General features: G+C 33.9%; 1 protein-coding gene across 1 annotated transcript in view; it reads left to right on the top strand.

The window, feature by feature from the left end:
• The window catches only part of LOC114336102 (protein trapped in endoderm-1), a 217,685-nt gene that overhangs the window by 34,246 nt on the left and 161,180 nt on the right, over positions 1-22,259 (top strand). The window lies entirely within an intron of this gene.

Below are 22,259 nucleotides of genomic sequence, written 5' to 3'. Positions count from 1 at the left end.
AAATTATCTGTGAGTTTTTTAGTAACTTGAAGTAAGGCGTCAAAGTTCTTTTGTGGTATTTGATTTTTTGTTAAATTTGTTACTTTTTCATTTAAACATCTGAGGCTAGGTGAATCACATAATGTACAGAAATATTTTAAATGGGCATTTTTTGGATCTAGTAGAGTTTTTGAGGTGGTTTTATTGAGACCAGAACACTTGAGACAAAAATATCGTCTACAGTCCCCATGACAACGTATCTTGTATTTGTCGTTTTCGGAAAATTCAATCAAGCAAATATCACAATTGTAGATCATGGTGGTCAAGGTTAAGCAATATTTAATTGGGTCATTGAATGTAAAAAAAGTAAACAAAATGTAGAATAGTCAAACAAAATCTACCTAAATTAACTTGGTAAGACGGATATTAGGGAGTCTATGGATATGGCCAGTCCATCTTGGACCTTGGGATTTAATCTCTTGGACTACGTCGCTAGCCCTATTTGACTTCGGCATTTGTTCTCATTCGGTATTATTAGTATTCGGGTCGTGATAAGGTCCAAAGTTTCTTCTGAGGACTTTTCTCTCAAAACATCTAAGTTTTCTTTCAATTACTTTGGTCAGAGTCCACGTTTCACAAACATACATGAGCACCGGTCTAATCACTGTTTTATATATCCTGATTTTTGATGTTCGTATTAGGCTCTTAGATTTAATAGTGTTGTGGAAGCTATTCATACATCTATTTGTTGCCTGAATTCTCCCTTTTATCTCTTCCGTGAAATCGTTATATGGGTGATTGTCCCTCAGATATATTTAAATTTTTCCACTTTTTCGAAGTTACATGTATGGGTATTTAGGGTGACCAAACGTCCCGTAAAAACGGGATTGTCCCGTTTTTTAAGCTGCAAATGATTGTTTTTATTTATTATACGCTCCACATTTTAAATTAAATTACATATTCATAGGTAATTTGAAAAAGGTTTATGTTTCAAATTAGTTTAAAAAAGCATGTTTCAATGATCACATCTCGATAGACGCTCCTGAAGAGTATCGTCCCGAAGCCCTCTTTCATCATCATTTGGCTCTACAACTCTATGTGAGTCTTGGCCGCGTTTACTATTTCCCTCCATTGTTGTCGGTCCTGAGCAGCTATTTCCCATTGCTGTACTACCATTTTGCGTAGATCACTGGCTACTGCGTCCTTCCATCTCTTTCTTGGGCGACCAACTGACCTTTTTCCATCGGGCCTTTCCCGGAATGTGGCATTCAGAAGTCTTTCGTCACTTGATCTGAGCACGTGACCCGCCCATCGTATTCTGTTTGCTTTAATGTAGCGTACTATGTTTTCATCTCCATATATTGTCTGGAGTTCATCATTGTGTCTTCTTCTCCATTCTCCTGTTGTCTCTTCTCTGCAAGGCCCATAGATAGTCCGCAGTATCTTTCTTTCAAGTACCAGTAATTTTGTCGTTTCCCGCTGATTCAGCGTCCATGTTTCGCTTCCATACGTTATTGTGGGTCGAATTATTGTCTTATATACTCTTATTTTTGCTGGTCTTGAGAATATTTTTGATTTTTTAAGTAGGGTCCTTAATGAGTAATATGCCCCGTTTCTTGCAATGATCCTGGCTGCCACGTCCTTTTCATATTTATTTTCAGATGTTATGATCGCTCCCAGGTACTTAAATTCTTTGACGACTTCAAAATTGTATTCATTAACTGTTACGTTTTGTCTAACCCTTGGTCTTGGGTTCTGCGTAACCACCATGTACTTGGTCTTGTCCTCGTTGACCTTAAGACCAACTTCCTTGGCTCCATTCTCGAATAGGGTGAAAACTTCTTTTGCATCTCTGGTGGATTGTGCAATTGTGTCCACGTCATCCGCAAAGGCTAATAGTATTTTTGATCCTTGGGTGGCAAATCCGTCTGTCAGTTGTGGCTTAGCTTTCCTTACTGCATGTTCCAGTGCGAAGTTAAACAGCAGGGGGGCGAGAGGATCTCCTTGTCTAAGCCCGGTGTCAATGAGGAATTCCACCGACGTAGCGCTGCCAATTCTGATTCGTGCGGAAGCGTTCTCCGTGCTCACCTTTGCTAATCGTAACAAGCCCTCTTTGGATGTGTCCCATTTGTTCAAGTTTATGATTTGGTCACTCTACTATTGTAACATTTTGCCCTATTCTATCTCGTGTGTTTTGTCTGCTAATGCACATATACAGTGATTTTCTATCCATCTTAAATAAAACTATCCATCTTAAATAACTTTTGAACCACTGATTTTAAAGAAAAGCGCAAAAACACGCCAAATGATATTTGAAGGGGGTGACATTATGCCATATTTAAGTTTGCTGGGAAAGGCACCCCCTCACCCCCCGTATCATCACCTAATTTTTTTTTAAATTACTTCCCCCTTTTTTATTTTATATTTGGATTCTACGTTTTGTGCTGATTTAAAAAATGTATAATAATATATTCGGCTTGAAGTGATTAGTTTATGAAATAGATAATTTTTCTTTTAACAAGATAGTCTCCACCTTAATTGACTGTAACAAAATAGGTTGTAGCATAATTTAAACTTTTTAAATATTTAACCGTACTATTTGTATTACCTTGAAAAACTTTTTGAAGGTACTACAAATAGTACGGTTAAATATTTCAAGCTACAACCTATTTTGTTACAGTCTTACAGTATTTTTCGTTTTTCCTAAAAACCAGTGGATCAAAAGTTATTTAAGGTGGATAGTTTTATCAGAAAAGCACTGTATTTGGTTTTCTTTTCATTGAACCTTAGGCCTAAGACTATTTTACATTGGTGTCTGTGCTTCCCACCATATCAATGTCATCCGCGTATGCTACTTAGTAATTTTGATCCATTTAATGTCAGTAGTTCTATTCTAATTTGTACTGTTCTTACTACTTTTTCCAGGATTATATTAAAAAGGGGAGGTGACAGCGCGTCTCCTTGTTTCAGTCCACTGCTTATTTCAAACGATTCAGAGAGTTTGTTACCTATCCGTACCTACTCTGGATCTACATCCATTTACACATATCTTAACGAGCTGGATAAGTTTTTTTGGAACTGAAAGTTCTGCCATTGCATTCCACATCTGATCCATTTTAATGCTTTCGTAGGCTTATCGGAAATCTATGAAAAGATTATGGATAGTTCCATTGAATATGCTTTTTTAAGCAGCTGCCTTAGAGTGAAAATCTGAATCCGGCTTGGCATTCCCCTATGAAATTCTCATCAATAGAAGTATAAGAATATAACCATATAAAAATACTCCAGGGTAATAAGCTAGAAATAGACCATGCTCCTGACATTCAAAGATTCAGGTAGCTGACTACTTTTTTAGTTATTATAGACCTATAGAAAGAAAACCTACCTGTTTCCTGCCTAGAGTTCGCGTCCGTTTTTTAATTATTGACAATTTATTGCAAAAATCGCGATTTTTTCGATTTTTTGCACCCCATTCAAAAGCTAAACAGTTGACATAAAACTACAAAATTTAATTTTTTAGCACATTGAAAAACCTTCTAAATGCCGATTTTTGAAAGTTAAAATGTTAATTTGTTGCTACGCACACTGCAAAATAAGTGAAAATCGTTATTTGTTAATAACTTTTACTAAAGCTACTTTAGAACTTTAGTGTTTCACCCAAAGTTGTGTATTGGGGTACTTAACAACCCCTCAAAGTTTGGGACCGATCCATTAATTAGTTTAAAAGTTATTCTGTTTGTTTATCCCAGAGACCTTTATTTTGCAATAAAATAAGACAGAAAATAATGAAGATAAGGCAATTCTGCGTATGTCAAATGAAAGTAGAAAAGTGATACTATCAAAATGTACTAAAAAAAGATAAAAAAATTATCTAATATAGTCAAGAATACTAATGCCAAATTTTTGAAATTTTGTAGTTTATAAACATTTAGAACAACTTTAAAAATATTGTCCGTAAAAAAAAATCATTATACATATTCGAAAAGTTGGTATTTTACACGAATTTTTAAAAATGTTGTTCAGTTGGTGACTAGTCGTGGTAAGTAAAGGGGGAGCTGGGAGCCGACAAATGCATGAGCTCAAAAACCAAAAAAGGCAACTTAAAACTACTATCATTTTCTATATCTCGGGTTCTACTGAATATATTTTAACCTTTCTTTTTCTAATTTGTATGTAATTTTTCTGTACATTACAAATATGTAATTTGTCTATTTGCAATTTGACATTTATTAATTAAGAAAAAGTTTAATTTGTTTAAACAATTTTTGAAAAAATATTTTTTTCCCAAAAATCGATGTTTTTAATCAGACTATCATTATTAATCATACAAACAGTTAAAGTATACTTTAATAAATAAATTATCTTCAATAAATAATTATCTAATAAAAATAACTTATTTATTAAACTGAACTTTAACTTTTTGTATGATCGTTAATGATACTATGATTAAAAAAATAGAAAAAAAATTTCAAGAATTGTTTAAACAAATAAGACTGATTATTAATTAATAAATTTATAAACAAATTGCATATTTGTAATGTACGTAGAAATTACATACAAATTAAAAAAAGAAAGATGAAAATCCATTGAGTTGATCCGGAGATACAGAAAATTGTATTACATCGTTTGAAATTGCTTTTTCGGTGTTTTAACTCAGTAGATTCGTAGGTTCCCCCTAGTAACCGTTTGAACTACAATTTTGAAAAATCGTAGAGGGTGCTATGAAGAAACAATATTTATGCAAATTTTTTAACGAAAAATACAAATCCTATTATTTAAAATGGCATCAATGAAATTCCTTAATTATTATAAACAAATTAGCTGTGAATAAAAAAAACACATGGCTAACTTTGTCTCTAATGAACCCAGGCTAATTTTTTATTTGAAAATTCGTGTTAAAATACTAGCTTTTCGAATATATAAAAAGATTGTTCCTACGGACAATATTTGTAAAGTTATTCTAAATGTTTATAAACTACAAAATTTCAAAAATTTGACATTAGGATTTTTGATTATATTGATTAATTTTTATATCTTTTTTTAATATATTTTGATACTATCACTCTTCTACTTTCATTTAGCATACTCAGAATTGCCCTATCTTCATTATTCTCTGTCTTATGTTATTGCAAAATCAAGGTCTCTGGGATAAACAAATAGAATAACTCTTAAACTAATAATAATTAATGGATAGGTCTCAAATTTTAAAGGTTTGTTAAGTACCCCAATACCCAACTTTGGGTGAAACACTAAAGTTCTAAGGTAGTTTTAGTAATATTATTAACAAATAACGATTTTCGCTTATTTTGCAGTTTGCGTAGCAACAAATTAACTTTTTAACTTTCAAAAACCGGCATTTTGAAGGTTATTCAATGTTATAAAAAATTGAATTTTGTAATTTTATGTCAACTATTTAGCATTTAAATGGTGTGCAAAAAATCGAAAAAATCGCGATTTTTGCACTAAATTGTTAATAATTAAAAAACGGACGCGAACTCTAGGCAGGAAACAGATAGGTTTTCTTCTTATAGGTCTACAATAACTAAAAAAGTAGTCAGCTACCTGGATCTTTGAGTGTCCCGAGAAAATCCTTATTACCCTGGACTAAAATAGAGAACTAGAATATAACCATATAAAACTCTCATCAATAATATGTATAATATAGCAACTTCATAGTACATAGTCATGAGAAGTTTGTTTATTCCCAACAAGAAGAAGTATTCGACAAGGAGGCACTGTATCACCTTCTTCTTCTTCAGGTGCCATCTCCGCTACGGAGGTTGGCAATCATCATAGCTATTTTAATTTTTGAGGCAGTAGCTCTAAATAGTTGTTTTGAGCTGCATCCAAACCATTCTCTGAGGTTCTTCAGCCATGAAATTCGTCTTCTGCCGATGCTTCTTCTGCCATCTATCTTTCCCTGCATTATGAGTCGCAGGATGCCATACTTCTCGACCCGCATCACATGTCCGAGATACTGTAGTTTTCTTTCTTTAATTGTAAGTTCAACTTCCTTCTCTTTACCTATTCTTCTCAGTACTTCATTGTTCGTAACTCTATCTACCCAGGAAACCTCATAATTCTTCTATAGGTCCACATTTCAAAGGCGTTAAGTCGTCTCATTGTCTCTACATTTAACGTCCATGATTCCAGTCCATAGTATAGTACACTATATACGTAACATTTTGTTAGGCGTACTTCAAGAGCTAATCTAATGTTAAATCTTTGCTACATAGGAAAATCGACCTTTTTCATTTTCATAAAATTAGAACGTGCTTTCTCGATTCTGACTTTGATTTCTGCAGAGTAGTCATTATTTTCGGTTATAAGTGTTCCTAGGTAAGTGTACTTTTTTACTCTTTCGATCTGCTGGCCCTCTACTATCAAGATTTCGTTAGTATTATGGTTGTTTATACTAATTTTCATAAACTTCGTCTTTTTGATATTGAGAGAGAGTCCGTATTCCCTACTACACCTTACTATTTTACTCATGAGTATTTGCAGGTCTTGTAAACTGTCGGCTATTATTACTGTATCATCTGCATATCTGATGTTATTAACTAAGACTCCATTTACTCTTATGCCGACTGTTTCATTTTCCACAGTTTCTCGCATTACCTCTTCAGAATAGGCGTTAAATAATAGAGGTGATAGTATGCAGCCTTGCCTGACTCCTCTCTTTATTTCCATTTCTTCAGATGTTTCTTTTTCTATTCTTACTATTGCTCGCTGATTGTAATAGAGATGTGTTATTAGTCTTAAATCTCTTTCATCTAGGTTTTTAGTTTTTAGAATTTCCATGAGTCGGTCATGTTTTACTTTATCAAACGCTTTATTGTAGTTTATAAAACAGACGTAAAGAGAACGGTTAACATCCAAACATCTCTGTGTCAGCACGTTGAAGGAGAATAATGCCTCTCTGGTGCCCATACCATTGCGGAAGCCATATTGAGTGTCGCTAATATCCAGCTCTAGTTTAGAGTGTATTCTGGCGTGGATAATTTTCAGCAGAATTTTCAAGGTATGTGACATTAAGCTTATGGTTCGGTAGTCACTGCATTCTTTGGCATTCACTTTTTTTGGCAAACACACAAATGCTGATGTCAACATTTCTCTAGGGATGATTCCCGTAGTATAGATAGCGTTGAACAGTTCTACTATTATGTCCAAGTTTTTCTCGTTGACCAACTTTATCAGCTCGCTAGGTAATTCATCTGGACCAGCAGATTTATTAGTTTTCATAGAGTTTATTGCCTGACTAACCTCTGATTTGGTTATCTCTGGGCCTACGTCTCCGGTTTGGCTATCTACGGATGTACTAGCTTCTCTCTGGTCATGATAGTTCCTCGTATCACCACTGGTGTTCAACTTAGTCATGGAAACGATTTTCAAGAAGCTGAACTGGAAGACTGCGGAATACATATAAACGGTAGAAAGATGGAGGATTTATTCCATAAACGAGCTACATAGATTAAAAACAGTTACTTAAATTCGTATAGGATTAGGATCAAAATAACCAGAAATGAAGGACAAACTAAATTCTGTCAGAATCGAAACAAAAAATAAACTTTAATGAAATAAAAATTTGGATGATTACATGAAAACACAATGATATACAGCAGTGGTTCCCAACCTTTTATGTCTGGCGACCCACCTTCCGATATTTTTTCAGAACTTCAAGTTCTTATCGAGCAGGGAACCATGTTGCCCTTTGAGCACTCCTAACACATTCAATCTTTTAACATTGACTTGGAGTCACTATAAATATCATATAATTATCATGTAAACCATATTTCTCGATGTTACCAATTTCATAAGGTTGCTAGTTTCATGTACTATGCAGAACGCACTGAAGATGATCTGATCTAGATCGAAAACGTTTTGCGAATCCTTTTGGATGACTTTTAATGGTTTTTAATAAACTTTTTTTATACCATTGTACAAACGAAGTTTTTACTTCTGTATGATTTTTTAATTATGTTCTACAGCCAGCTACATACTGGGATTTTCCCATTGATTTAGTAACAAAAATATTCAAATTTGATAGAGGTCATATCACAGTTATTGGCGTTTATGCTCAACAGGCAGGTAAACAGGAAACAACAATAGATCTACGATGAGTGCACTAACAACCGACAAAATAATGCAAAAGACGGAAGATATAATACTTTATGCAATTAAAAGAGATGAAACTAGTTCTTCTTCTTAACGTGCCCTATCAAGTCCCCTTGACGTTGGGGATTAACATGGCGAAACTGTCTCTGTCTCGAGCTATTCTAAATAGGTGTTCTGCTTTCTTTATTCCTGTCCACACCCGGATATTCTTCAACCAAGAGGCCTGCTTTCTACCAATTCCTCTGCGTCTTTCGATTTTACCCATCATAATAAGTTGAAGAATATTATACCGGTCTCCATTTACTACGTGTCCAAAATAGGCCATCTTTCTATATTTGATGTGTGTCAATGGCATTTAAAAGGTGTTGTAATCCATTCATATCATCACTTAAAATAACTGTATCGTCTGCATATCTGATTGTATTTGTCAGAATTCCATTAACTTTCACACCCCATCCAAATTATGCAGCGTTTCCTTAAATATTCTATCTGAATATAAATTGAATAACAGTGGGGACAGTATACAACCCTGTCTGACACCTCTTTGTATTTTGCATATTTCTGTTGATTTTCCATTTATGCAAGCTGTCGCTGTTTGACGCCAGTATAATTTTTCTATGATTCGTACATCTTGACTATCAACTGCTTTATCCTTTAATATTTTAATTAATTTGTGATGTTGTACTCGATCAAAGGCCTTCTCATAGTCAATAAATACAGCAAAGACGTCTTTCCTTTGATCTCGGAATTTCTGCAACAACACATTAGTGCAAAGAGTGCGTCCCGGGTTCCCAGTCCATTTCTGAAGCCAAATTGTGTTTGATCCTGGTCTTCTTCACATTTATCTCTGATTCTACTGTGGATTAGTGATGTTGATTATAGTTACTTTCGAGTATTCGTTACAAATCGTTACTTTTGTATAAAGTAATCATTTACAGTATTTGTTACTTTGATTACTATGATTACACTTTTGTTACTTTTGTATTTGAGTACCGGTAACGGTAATCATATCGAAAATCGTATTTCTCAGTAGGTAGGTATTTTGTATAAAGTAATCATTTACAGTATTCGTTACTTTGATTACTATGATTACTTTTGTATTTGAGTAGTGCTAAACATATCGAGAATCGTATTTCTCAGCAGCTAGTTATTTTGTATAGGTATTCCGATATAACAACGACCTTCACCGATCTGTTTGAGAGATAAAAATGATTTGATTACTACGATTACTTTTGTTACTTTTTTATTTGAGTACCGGTAATTATATCGAGAATCGTATTTCTCAGTAGGTAGGTATTTTGTATAGGTATTCAGATATAACAACGACCTTCACCGATCTGTTTAAGGGATAAAAATGATTTGATTACTATGATTACTTTTGTATTTAAGTACCGGTAATCATATCGAGAATCGTATTTCTCAGTAGGTAGGTCTGTATAGGTATTCCGATATAACAAAGACCTTCACCAATCTGTTTAAGAGATAAAATGATTTGATTACTATGATTACTTTTGTATTTGAGTACCGGTAATCATATTGAGAATCGTATTTCTCAGTAGGTAGGTATTTTGTATAGGGATTCCGATATAATAACGACCTTCACGAAGTAATCAGAGTAGTCAAAGTAATCAAAGTAGATACAATAGTCGTTACTCGCTCTGATACGATTGGTACGAAGTAATCAGAGTAATCAAAGTAAACAAAGTAGATACAATAGTCGTTACTTACTCTGATACGATTGGTACGAAGTAATCAGAGTAATCAAAGTAATCAAAGTAGATACAATAGTCGTTACTCGCTCTAATACGATTGGTATGAAGTAACGAAGTAATCAAAGTAGATACAATAGTCGTTACTCGCTCTGATACGATTGGTACGAAGTAATCAGAGTAATCGTTACTTTCGGTATTCGTAAGTAACGAGTACTTTGTAACGAATAGTTACTTTTTCAACATCACTACTGTGGATGATACGTAGAAAGATTTTCAAAGTGTGGCTCACAGTGGCGTACTGAGCATGGTTCCGCGGGTTCCGTGGAACCAGGGCCCGGCAGGGGCCCTCTATAACGCGCTTTTTGCTTTTTTTGTTTCTAATTTGATGGGGAAATTTTGAACTACAAAATTACACACTAGGAAATGTAACTGCTTAGTAAATTTTAATTTTTGTGTAGGTATATACTTATAAATAAAAACAAAGAATACCTATTCATCAAAAATTTAAAAGCAAAATTTATTAAGAAACACAGGGAACTGGATATAAGTCCGGAATTGGATGAACTAACTAATTCCAGTCATTTTTTTTCTATGCCGTTTTTTTTACTAAGTCAATACTTTTTTCGGCGATTCAATAGGTTTTAGAATTATATATTTGCGAGCGAAAATGTTTATTTTTCAACAAAAAACCCACGGTGCAGGCGGTTTTTCGCAAAAAACTCAAAAAGTAAGTATTTTGTCAAAAAAACTGTTATTAGCAAAAATATAGCTTATAACAAAGTGAAAAAAATGGTGTATGTATAAAATTTGTAGACCCAGTAGAAGCAGAGTTGTAGGTAATGAAAAGGGGGCTTTTATTAGTCAAATTCCAAATCGAATATTTCAACGTGAAATAACCAAAAAATCAAGCACTTTTCGGGGAAACTTAACTTTTTTTAATGCATTTAAAAAAGCTTTATTTTTATTTTTTAAAAAAGTTCCTAACATCAAAAGTAAGTAAGTTGCGATCAAAATAATGTTGGTCCATTTTTTTTGTTGGTAAAAAAAATCGTGAAAATCACCCCCAATTAGCATCCGAAATGAAACGAATCGTTACCGCTTCATAAATTACTTTACTTATTTATTGTTTATAAGATCTGTGAATCATTGGTTCAAAGTGCTTATTTTTGAAAAGGCTGCAGTTATCTAGATGGACTTAAACGAGCCACTAATCACGAGTGTATGCAAATTTTGAACATCCACATCCCAATCAATTTTTGTCTTAAGGTAAACAAAAAGTCCAAAATACGCACAATAGAAAAACATATTTTTTTACTACTTGAGATTCTTGGTATGTATCACCAATAACTTTATTTTGAGCGTTTAAAGGGACAAACTTTATTTTGAGCGTTAGGTACATACTTAATTTTGATGTTAGAAATTAAAAAAAAAAAAACAAAAATAAAGCTTCTTTAAACACTTTAAAAAAGTTGCGATGAGTCTTCCATAAAAGTGCTTCATTTTTTTGGTTATTTCAAGTTGAAATATTAGATTTTAAATTTGACAAATAAGAACTTACTTTTTATTACCTACAACTCTGCTCCTGCTGTATGTACTAGTAACAAAATTTTTTTCGATAAAATACTTACTTTTTGACTTATTTGAGACAAACATTCTAAAAACGTGTTTTTTTTGATAAAAAATAAACATTTTTCTTTAGCTACCTTTATTTTTTGTGTAATTAGTTTCTGTTTTTCTTTGTATTCTGTTTTGTTATCTTTCAGTTTTCTTCTCTGCTCCATCAATTCCAGGATTTCATCAGTCATCCATTGTTGTTTTTTGTGCCTCTGCATCGTTGTTGTATATTTTTCCATTACTTTCCAGGTAAGATCTTTAAACGTGTTCCATATTTCTGTATTGTTTTCATTTGTTGAATTCTTTAGCTGATTATTCAGGTCATTTTCTATTAGCGTTTTGTTGGATGCTGATATATGTAATTTTGGTGTTTTGGGGCTTTCTTCGACTTTTTGAGCTTCACTTGGATGTCAGCTATTAGAGGGTTATGGTCTGAACCGATATCCGCACCAGGATATGTCGTTGATCTCTTGACACCATTCTTAAATCTCTTGTTTACTAGAATATAATCTATCTGATTTCTAATTATATGAAGTGAGTTATCTCCTGGTCCCTTCCATGTATATAATCTTCTTTTGTGTAATTTGAACCATGTATTTGCGATTATCATGTCATGTTCTTGACAGAACTGGTATAATCTATCGCCCCTTTCATTGCTCCCCCCTAGTCCATATTCACCTATCAGGTCAGATCTTCGTCCTTGACCAATTTTCGCGTTAAAATCTCCAATAATATATGTGATTTCGTTCCTTTTTAGATTGTTAAGTGTCTGTTTTAATTGACTATAGAATGATTCAACATCATTGTCATATTTCTTTGCTGAAGTAGGGGCATATATCTGGATAACATTGACATTAAATGGTTTACTATTTAATTGGAGTATCGCTAGTCTGTCGTTCACAGGTACAAATTTTTTTACATATTTCTTGAATTTAGATGTTATAAATATGCCAACTCCGTTCCTATGATGTACGTCATTTTCTACACTTCCAGAATAGTATAGTGTGCCTTCATCTTGTTCACATGTTCCAGCTCCAGGCCAGCGGAGCTCACTGATGCCCATTATATTAATTTTTAAGCGTTTAGTGATAATTATATCAATATTGAAACTAGTAGAGATGGGAAATTATCAATAGAAACCTATAAATTTACGTTATATTTTATATTGATAGTTTCCCACCTTTAGACGTATAGGAGGAGTTTGGCAACTGCCACTGTGACAGGAAAATTTTATTAAATTCAGAAAGAAAGGGTTCAGCAGAAAAATAGCTTCAAAATTATGGTACATTTATAATATATTATAATAGAAATAAAAAATTATGCTGAGACCATACATGTACATGAGTACATAGGAAAAATTGCTAGAATTTTCATATCTCAGGTATTTTAATGACTTAGTTCATGCGAAATTTGTGAATCAACCAAACAAAACAATGTTGTTTGTTATGGATAATTGTACGATATTATTAAAACATGGGTTAGTCAACGAATACTTTAATTTCAATTTGATAATATTCATTTATTATATTAAAATAAATTTGGTATCTTTAATTTTTTATTTTTAATGTACCGGTTTGTTCTACACTAATGAAAAATGCCATTAATGAAAGACTGATGCATCAATTAATAAATTGCGCCATGCATTTATGTTCATTGTTCTATGCATGTTTTCATATTTGAGATTTAACAAATCATCGGGTTGTAATCTATATTACATTTATTTGTTTTAATATTTAATGATTTTTATGAATTCCGAAAAGCCAGATCATATCTAGATAATATATTTAACATGAGGCAAGTGATAAAAAGAACAAAGAGAAAAGTATTGAAACACATAATATGATTAATCAAAAATGAATAACCATTTTCAATTTCGTTGCAACACGAAACTACAGCCGCATCATTATTCCAGTTCAATCAGAGAGTGCAGCAAGCACCTCTACCGGTTTCAAAACTTATTAGTCTCTCATCAGGAGGCACATATGCTGCTCTCTCTGACCCAACTAGGACAAACCCCGGCGTGCAGTCACAGATTGCAACGAACGAAATGGCAGGGATGCCCTAGCGGCAACTGCTAGCAAAAAAACTAAGTTTTCAATCTAATAGCACATAAAACAACATAAAAAAATGTTACTCTACATCCTACCAGATTGAAAACAATGGGAACGTTTTCTGGTAACACCTCCGAGGCTTCTACAATTTGCAAGCCATAACGGATGCTGAGACCAGCGCCGGATAAAGGGGCGGGCGAGCCGGGCGACCGCCCGGGGCGCCAATTTTGAGGGGCGCTAAATTTTGAAGGACGCCGATATAAAAATATATTTTTTTCATTCATTTTTTTTTTATTTTACATATTAACTTTGAACATTTTTCCTGTGACATTTTTTGAATATTTCCAATATTATTTATAAGAAAAATATTTCTATCTGTAGTAAGAATTCATAACTCAAAAAAAGATTAATAGACTAAAACCAAAGCTTACTAATAAATATAATGCAACTTAAGAAATGTTATGGTTTTTATCACTCATACAAAATTAGTGCAGACAAATTCTTTTTACGATATAAAAAGGTTGTTCATTTTTTTGGGTCATTTGTCACGTAGGAATCACGTATGTCAACAATCTACTTTAAAAATGGACGAAGATCAAATTTTAAATTATCAACAAAATTATGAATAGTCAGTGATACTATATACTTTTGGTGCTTATGTCGTAAAACTCTTTGGTTAAATAATTTTGTCTTTCTGTAAATTTGAATTAACACTGGCGCGTCTGCTTTAAAGCGGAATAAAAAAAGTTTTGTAAAATATTGGTTGTGGAATTAATAAATTTTTATTATTTTTCCATTGCATAAATTTCGGTAAGTAGCTATCCACATAACAAAAATAAATAAATATTTAAATTGCACAGGGGGTCATGAGGTAAACGACGAGAATTGTGAACATTTGAAGTGATTTTTTAAAATTATTATTCTCATCGATTTTAGTAAATAAATTTACCTATTCTTTATTGTAAAGTGATTTATTTCTTCATTTAAAAATTTTTTCTACCAATTTAGGTATGTATCAATTAGGAATGACAAGTTTTTCTTCATATGAATGTATAGAAACCTATTTCGAATACTTTGTAAGCGTTAAGATGTTTTATTTTTTGCATCAAAAACGGCGCGTCGTATGAAAAAAGGGTAAATTTTTTGTCACAAATTGAACGAGGAATTCCAAAATGATTTTCTATTTGAAACATCATTAAATCGTCAGTTTGTTAGAAAAATTACAACACCTCGTTTCTCGGAAACAAAACATTTGCGGACATACGTTTATAGAACAAACTGTCATCATTTTTTCATGTTGAATTATCCCTCAAAGTTTGTCGCAATTATTTTGAAACACCCTGTATCCTTTATCATTTCCACAGTTTTCAGTGTATTCCTTCACTCAACTGTTCTCTCCAGTTCTTTCTGTTTTACCAGTCCCCTTTCTGCAGATTTCTTTTTTCCATTGCTTCGTCCACTTCACCTCGGAAAGCGCTTCGGGTCTGCCTTTCTTTCTTCTTCCTATCGGGCTCTACTCTGTTGTTATTTTGTTGATCCAACGTCTTTTGTGTGCTTTTCTTCTTGTCCGTACCAGGTTAATTCCTTCTGTTCTATGTAGTCTATTATATCTGAGTTCATTTCCATTCTTTTCTTAACCTCTTTGTTATTTATTCTATCTCTTTTTGTTGCTCTTAGCTTTAGCTGTTACTCACAGCTTTTCCTTAGGAATTCCATCACTGTTGCTCTTATTCTGTTTTTTGGTTTTCTTATTTATTATACAATTTTCACACCCATAAGTCAAGATACTTCTTGTCATGGTGTGCTATATTCTTCTTTTTGTTTTTATACTGATGTTCTTGTCCAACAATACCGGATTAATTTTCAAAATTTTCATATGCAGTCTCTTGTTTGTCCCAGTCTATGTTTTATATTATCTTCTTCAGTTGTTGCTTTTTGTGATATTATGAAACCTAAATACTTGTACTTGTCTGTTCCTTTGATTTCTTTACCTTCGTCTATTTCCAGCCTATTCTTTTGTTACTGGTATACCCATTCCTTCGCACTTTCTTCTCCATGGTTTCAGGGTTTTTTCCAGGAATATTTAAAATAGGATAGGGAATATGGAACAGCCTTCTAGCAGTCCATTTTTCGTCTTAAATGGACTGCATATTCTATTGCCCGTTAGTTTTAGGTATCAAGGCATATGCCTACTCATTATATGTATAATAAAACAGTGAATGATTTTCAATTGAATTTAGGTGATTGTAGAGGCCAAGGATATGACAACGGCTCTAACATGAAGGGAAGAAATTAAGGTGTACAAGCTCGTGTTTGCAAAGAATGTCCTCCTTAATTTTTATGCTATGTGGATCCCACTCCCTCAATTTAGTCATTGGGGATGCAGATTGTGCGCTTGCAGTGCGCACGATAAACATCTTTTTTGGTATTGTAAAAGTACAACGTTATACATTTTTTTCTGTTTGTTGGCAATGTGCATTTATCTTTATCTTTTGTCTCGCTCCTTCGTTGCTTGAATTTCAAATGTGCTCGTTATGCTACGCCATATGTTGCATCAGCTATAAATAATAGCTGACTATTTTACTATTTTTTGATTAAATAATATTTAATTATTAATATATTATATTGCTACTATAGTTCTTTATAAGGATATTTTGATTTTTTGCCTTTTTTACTATTTTTTTAAATTTGCAGTATATAATATTTCGTATGAAAGGGCGCCAAATTTTGTTTTGCCCGGGGCGCTCAAAACCCTAGAACTGGCCCTGGCTGAGACTAAGGAACTTGAGGGAATTTTACAATTTATAATTCACGTCCTATCTGCTCAGCGCGGTAAAGTTCCAACGAGAATGGTTCCCTTCGTACTCCAATCAGAGTAAACATGTAACACAAAAATGAATAACCATTTACAGTTTCGTTGCAACACGAAACTACAGCCGCATCATTATTCCAGTTCAATAATGTGTGCCTCCTGATGAAAGATTAATACGTTTCGAAACCGGTAGAGGTGCTTGCTGCACTCTCTGATTGAACTGGAATAATGATGCGGCTGTAGTTTCGTGTTGCAACGAAATTGAAAATGGTTATTCATTTTTGATTTACATGTTTAATCTGATTGGAGTACGAAGGGAACCATTCTCGTTGGAACTTTACCGCGCTGAGCAGATGGGACGTGAATTAAAAATTATAAAATTCCCTGATCTTCCTTTATCTCAGCATCCGTTATGGCTTGCAAATTGTAGAAGCCTCGGAGGCGTTACCAGAGAAGGCTCCCATTGTTTTCAATCTGGTAGGATGTAGAGTAACATTTTTTGATGTTGTTTTATGTGCTATTAGATTGAAAACTTAGTCTTTCACATAATATATCTTTATCGACTTGGAGATAGCATACGATAGCGTGCCCAGGAAACAAGACAAAGATGAGACAAAATCAAAGCGAGACAAAATCAAAAACGAAGAGATCAGGAGAAGAACAAGGGTAACTGACGTCATCGACAGGATAGCCAGACTAACATGGAGATGGGCAGGACGCATAGCCAGAATGACAGATGGGCGATGGACAGAGAGGTTATTGGAATGGAGACCAAGAGAAGACAGAGAAGCGTCGGTCGACCGCCTACAAGATGGACCGACGATTTAAGAAGGATAAATAAAAACTGGATGAGAGCGGCGCGCACAGGATAGTCAGGGTTGGAAACAAGGGAAGGAGGCCTATATTCAGCAGTGGAGTTTTGAGGCTGTATGATGAACACAAAGACTGTATACATAAACATAAAAAAGGATTAATATATTTCCTTATAGGGCACGGTCCGTACCCTAAATACCTGCATAGATTTATTATTATTATTATTATTACATAACAAGTAAGGGCAGAGGAGCAAGCTCCTATTATGCCCAAAAACAAAGAAAAATAACAATGTAAAATAACTACTGACAGTTACATAAAATAAGAGATATTAGTAAAATATCCATAGAAAATTTAACATCGTGCAATTTTTATGTATGAAATATTGTCGTATCCAGTCTGTTTTTAAACGTATTCACTGTAGTTGCTGATATGGTGTCTCGATCTAAATTATTCCAAATATTAAATATCCTGTTAGGCAAGAAGTTTACTCTGGACCGTGCTATTGCCTGCTCCTTCTTTAATTTGTATTGGTGGCCTCTTAATCTATCATCTCGGTTTATGGTAAACAAGGTATTTAGGTTTCCAAAGTTGTATTTCAGAATTCGGAAGCACAAAATTAGATCACCTCGAAGACGTCGACGCTCGAAAGTCGTTAGATGAGCCATGGTGAGTCTATCTTCATAACAAGGTCTTACGCGGCCGAATGCGAGTCTTGTAGCTTTACGCTGCACATTTTCGATTAATACCTTGTCACGAGCGAGATCTGGATTCCAAACCGGTCCTGCAAACTCAAGAGTAGGTCTGACGTAAATTGAATAAAGTCTGCACATGGAATTTAAAGAAATACGTGTAAAACACTTACGTATCAGAAATAGTTTCGAGTTTGCACGTTTACACACCGACACAATATGCTCCGACCAATTTAAGTCACTGTTAATTATCACTCCGAGGTCGTTGTGGGAGGTTACCGAGCCTAAGGGATGTCCATTTATAAAGTACGGTAGTGACGGGTTGTTCTTGCCAATGTGTAGTACAACGCATTTCTCAATGTTTAGAGGAAGTAACCATTCCAAGGACCACTTCAATATTGTATCGAGATCATGTTGAAGAACATGTTGGTTAACAATAGGATTAACGTACAACTTGGTATCATCAGCGTAAATGGAAACCTTACTAGATATAATGAGTGGAAGATCGCTTGTATAGACACAGAAGAGAAGTGGTCCAAGTACCGATCCTTGTGGAACTCCGCTCTTGACAGGTTTATCTGATGAATATGCTTCCCCAACACGAACTCGGAAATACCTATCAGATAGGAAATTCTGAATCCAAAGGTTTAACTTTCCGCGGATACCAAAGTGATCCAATTTAGCTAGTAGTCGACGCTTGGGAACACGGTCGAAAGCTTTGGAGAAGTCTAAGTAGACTACGTCAACAGGATGCCGATCGTTTAAAGATGACGACCAATCGTTAACACAATGGAGTAAATTCGTGATTGCTGAACGACCTTTAATAAAACCATGTTGTTGGTGAGGAATCACATTTTCGTGAAGGAGAAACTCAGACATAGCTTCAGAAATAATGGCTTCCATGATCTTGCTGACAATAGGTACTAGGCTGATTGGGCGATAATTATTGCAATCAAGTTTATTGCCTTTCTTAAAAATAGGAGTAACCGAAGCCAATTTCCACGATGAAGGGAGATAACCCTGATTAAAGGAAGTATTCATCATAAGGGATAGAGGGATTGCTACAGAATCTGCGCATTGTTTTAGGAAAAAGGAGGTTAGTCCGTCCAAACCAGGCGATGAATTGTTGCGTAGTTTCCGTAAATGTTGTTTAATTACCTCCGGTGTGAAAGAGATGTCATTAAGAGTTGCATGCAAACGTGGACACATTATTTGAGGAACGGCATCATTAGGTTCATCTGTAAAAACCTGAGTGAAAAACAGCGACAAAGCATCAGAGGATTCTTTATTCGAAGAACATAAAGACCCGTCGGCTTTTTGAAGCAATGGTATGGAGACTTTAGACGATAAAGATGTGCGAATGTACCGGAAAATTTTCTTACTATTATTACTTGCAATGATAGATTCTTCAAAATCTTTCCTTAGGTTTAGCAAAGATTGTTTTACTCTATTGGAAAATCTACGGTGAACAAGAAAATCATCAAGGGAACCTGTGCGTTTATAAGATTGCCAAAGCTTCCGTTTATGTCGAATTAAGCGTGTAGCGGCAAGGTTGATCCAAGGTTTTAATTGATTTCTAAACAGCTGACGTTCAGTTGTATGAACTGAAATAGTTCTAGTTGTAGTGTCAAGAAAAGTGTCCCACATTGACGAGGGATCGATTAAGTTATGAAAAAGGTTATTCCAATTAAGTTGATGTAAAGCGGAATTAACTTTAAAGAAATCTGTAACTGTTATAGTCTTTGTATACATTTTGTTAAGACTTTTCGATAAGTTAAACTGAATGTGGAAAGTTATCACTGCATGATCGGATTTTCAAATTGGAGAAGATATGTCTATCGTTGAAATTAATTGTTCTTCGTTTGTAATTACCAGGTCGACCGTTGATGGTTGATTATTAAGTCTAAATCTAGTAGGTTTGGTGATAAGTTGCGACAGGTTGGAATTTATAATAAAATTTTTAAATAAATTATGAGAGCTAACACCGTCAGTTAACGAAATAGCTGGCCATGAGATATCGGGAAAGTTAAAGTCACCTACGATAACAAGATTGTCAAGAAGTGATATTTCCTCAAGTAATTCAATAAAAAGATTATCAGTTCCTGGTTGGGTATCAGGGGGACGATACAAGCAAATTAGATTCATGGTAAATGAATTTCTGGTGATAGTCAGGTGAAGAATATCTAATCCGGCAGTCTGAATATCTTTAGCACAAATAGAAAAGTTATTAGTAATTAACTCCGAAAGATAAATACAGACCCCACCTCCTACGCGATTTTGTCGGTCTTTACGATAAATAGTTAACTAGGTATGGCAATTAAAGAGTCAGGAATATTATTGTTCAACCAACTTTCAGCTATACAGATAATATGAGGTGTTATTAATTGAATATTACATACAAATTCAGTAAATTTAGCATTAAGTGAAGCAATGTTTGTATAAAGAAGTAGCCAATCGTTGAACATAGAGGAGTTTGGGTCAATGGCGAAATGTAGTAATTTTAGGAATGCCTTGGATGTACTTAATTGTCAAGTCCCGTTCACCATTGTTTTTTCTAGTTTCCAGTTCGCTTCGAAGGTCTTTCAGACGTTGTTGTTGAATTGGAGTTTTGTCGTCAATTATGGAGAAGGATTCAGTGTCTTTATCTTCTAGAAGCTTGGATTTGTTGCGTAGAATTTGTTTAGCAAAATAGTCGGAAGACATAACCACTTTTAACATACGAGGGAAACGTTGATTTGGTTTGCCAACCCTGTAAAAACTCAGCGGAGTTTCTTGACACCCAACAGAACTCAATACCGATGTAATAACATTATTGTCATGATCTTTTTTAGCCTGAGATGTAGAACCCGCTTCGGGGACGCCTCTGATTAACACATTTTTGGCTCTTGTAATACGATCAACAGCTTCGTTAGCTATATTATCCGCAAATTCTACTGATTTAAGAGAGTCAATCTGCTTCAATTTTTCATTTAATTCGGCCAGTTTATTATCAAATGCATCCATTTTACTGTTAATATCTAATTTGAGATCAGATAAAAGATCCTTAATTTGAGAAATGTTAGCAACGTTTGTGTTACAAGAGTTGCACAGAATACAAATACCACGAACTTTCTGTCTGGTTACCCGATCGTCAAGTGAAACCTCTGTGCAGCCCATGTGAATTTGTCGTTTACATCCATCGCACTGAAGGACTGAAGTTTTCGATCGTTGGCAGGTATCGGTTTTAAACAATTCCCACAATTAGGTGACGTAAGCATTGTAAAGTTTTTACTGTGAATATGCTGATAAGGTTTACGAATATGATAAAATGTACTCACAAAAACTGTTCCAAAAGGCACTTTAGATTGCAAATTTTACACTGACTAATTAGCACTTTTTGTAGAGTTTATTGCACTTAATAGGATAGTTTATGTCTAATGAATTAATAATTAGTATGTTATACAAAATCAAACGATTTGTTCGGAGCTACGAAATACGTGGCGATTGACTTGCCAGTAGCAAAAAGATTGAAATTTTATTTAATTTAAAAGATGATGAATACTGTGAATATGGAGAAATAGGCACACCAGAACACATATTATTTAATTGCGAAAGCCAAACAAATACACATGAATTACAAAGAATGAGAAGAGACCTTGTTGGCATAAATATAGAAAAAGTAATACAAAATGAAGAATTATATAATACATTAAATAATTTAGCGGACATAATATCAAAGAAACAATTAGAATTATAATATCCGACGAAGAAGAAATCAAGTAAATATCCAACCCATTTGAAATTGAATAAGAAATTATAAAATAAAAAATTAAAAGTATTCAGGGTGTTAGTAAATAAGTATGAAAAATTTGAAGGGCTAATTCTACATGAAAAATTAATACCAGTTTGTTCTATAAACATATGTCCGCAAATGCTTAGTTTCGGAGATACGGGGTGTTGAAATTTTTAATGTTGTTCTGAAGCTATTTTCTTGTGGCATTTTTATAATCAAGTATATTCAAATGGGAAATAAGCCACAATTTTACCTAAAAATGATTTTATTAACGTTTCGACGCCCAAGTCGGGTGTCGTTGTCAAAATACAAAATAATACTAAATAAACAAAAATGTTGTTGCTTAGTAAAAAATTCTTCTAATAATTTATTTAATCTGACTCATTTATATCGGCAATTCAGACACGTATTATACATTTTAAAGTAGACGACTTTAAAATGATATTGCCAATATTGATGAGTTGCGTTCCTGGGACGACTTTACTAAAAGATAGTTCATTAGATTACATGAAATCAATCCCAACTCAAGAATATCTGCCACAAAAAATCATAGCATGTGATCTGTCATATATTCTGTCATATCAATTTTATGACATACAATTAAGAATTTTGTATTCATCATTGGCGCGCCTATGGGCAATGGTCTGAATTATTTTAAAGAAAAAAATAGTACGCCACTGAGATATTTCAAATTAAAAA

Source organism: Diabrotica virgifera, chromosome 10, assembly GCF_917563875.1.
Source record: "Diabrotica virgifera virgifera chromosome 10, PGI_DIABVI_V3a".
NCBI classification, from domain to species: Eukaryota; Metazoa; Arthropoda; class Insecta; order Coleoptera; family Chrysomelidae; genus Diabrotica; species Diabrotica virgifera.
This window is presented reverse-complemented; position numbering and strand designations above follow the sequence as displayed.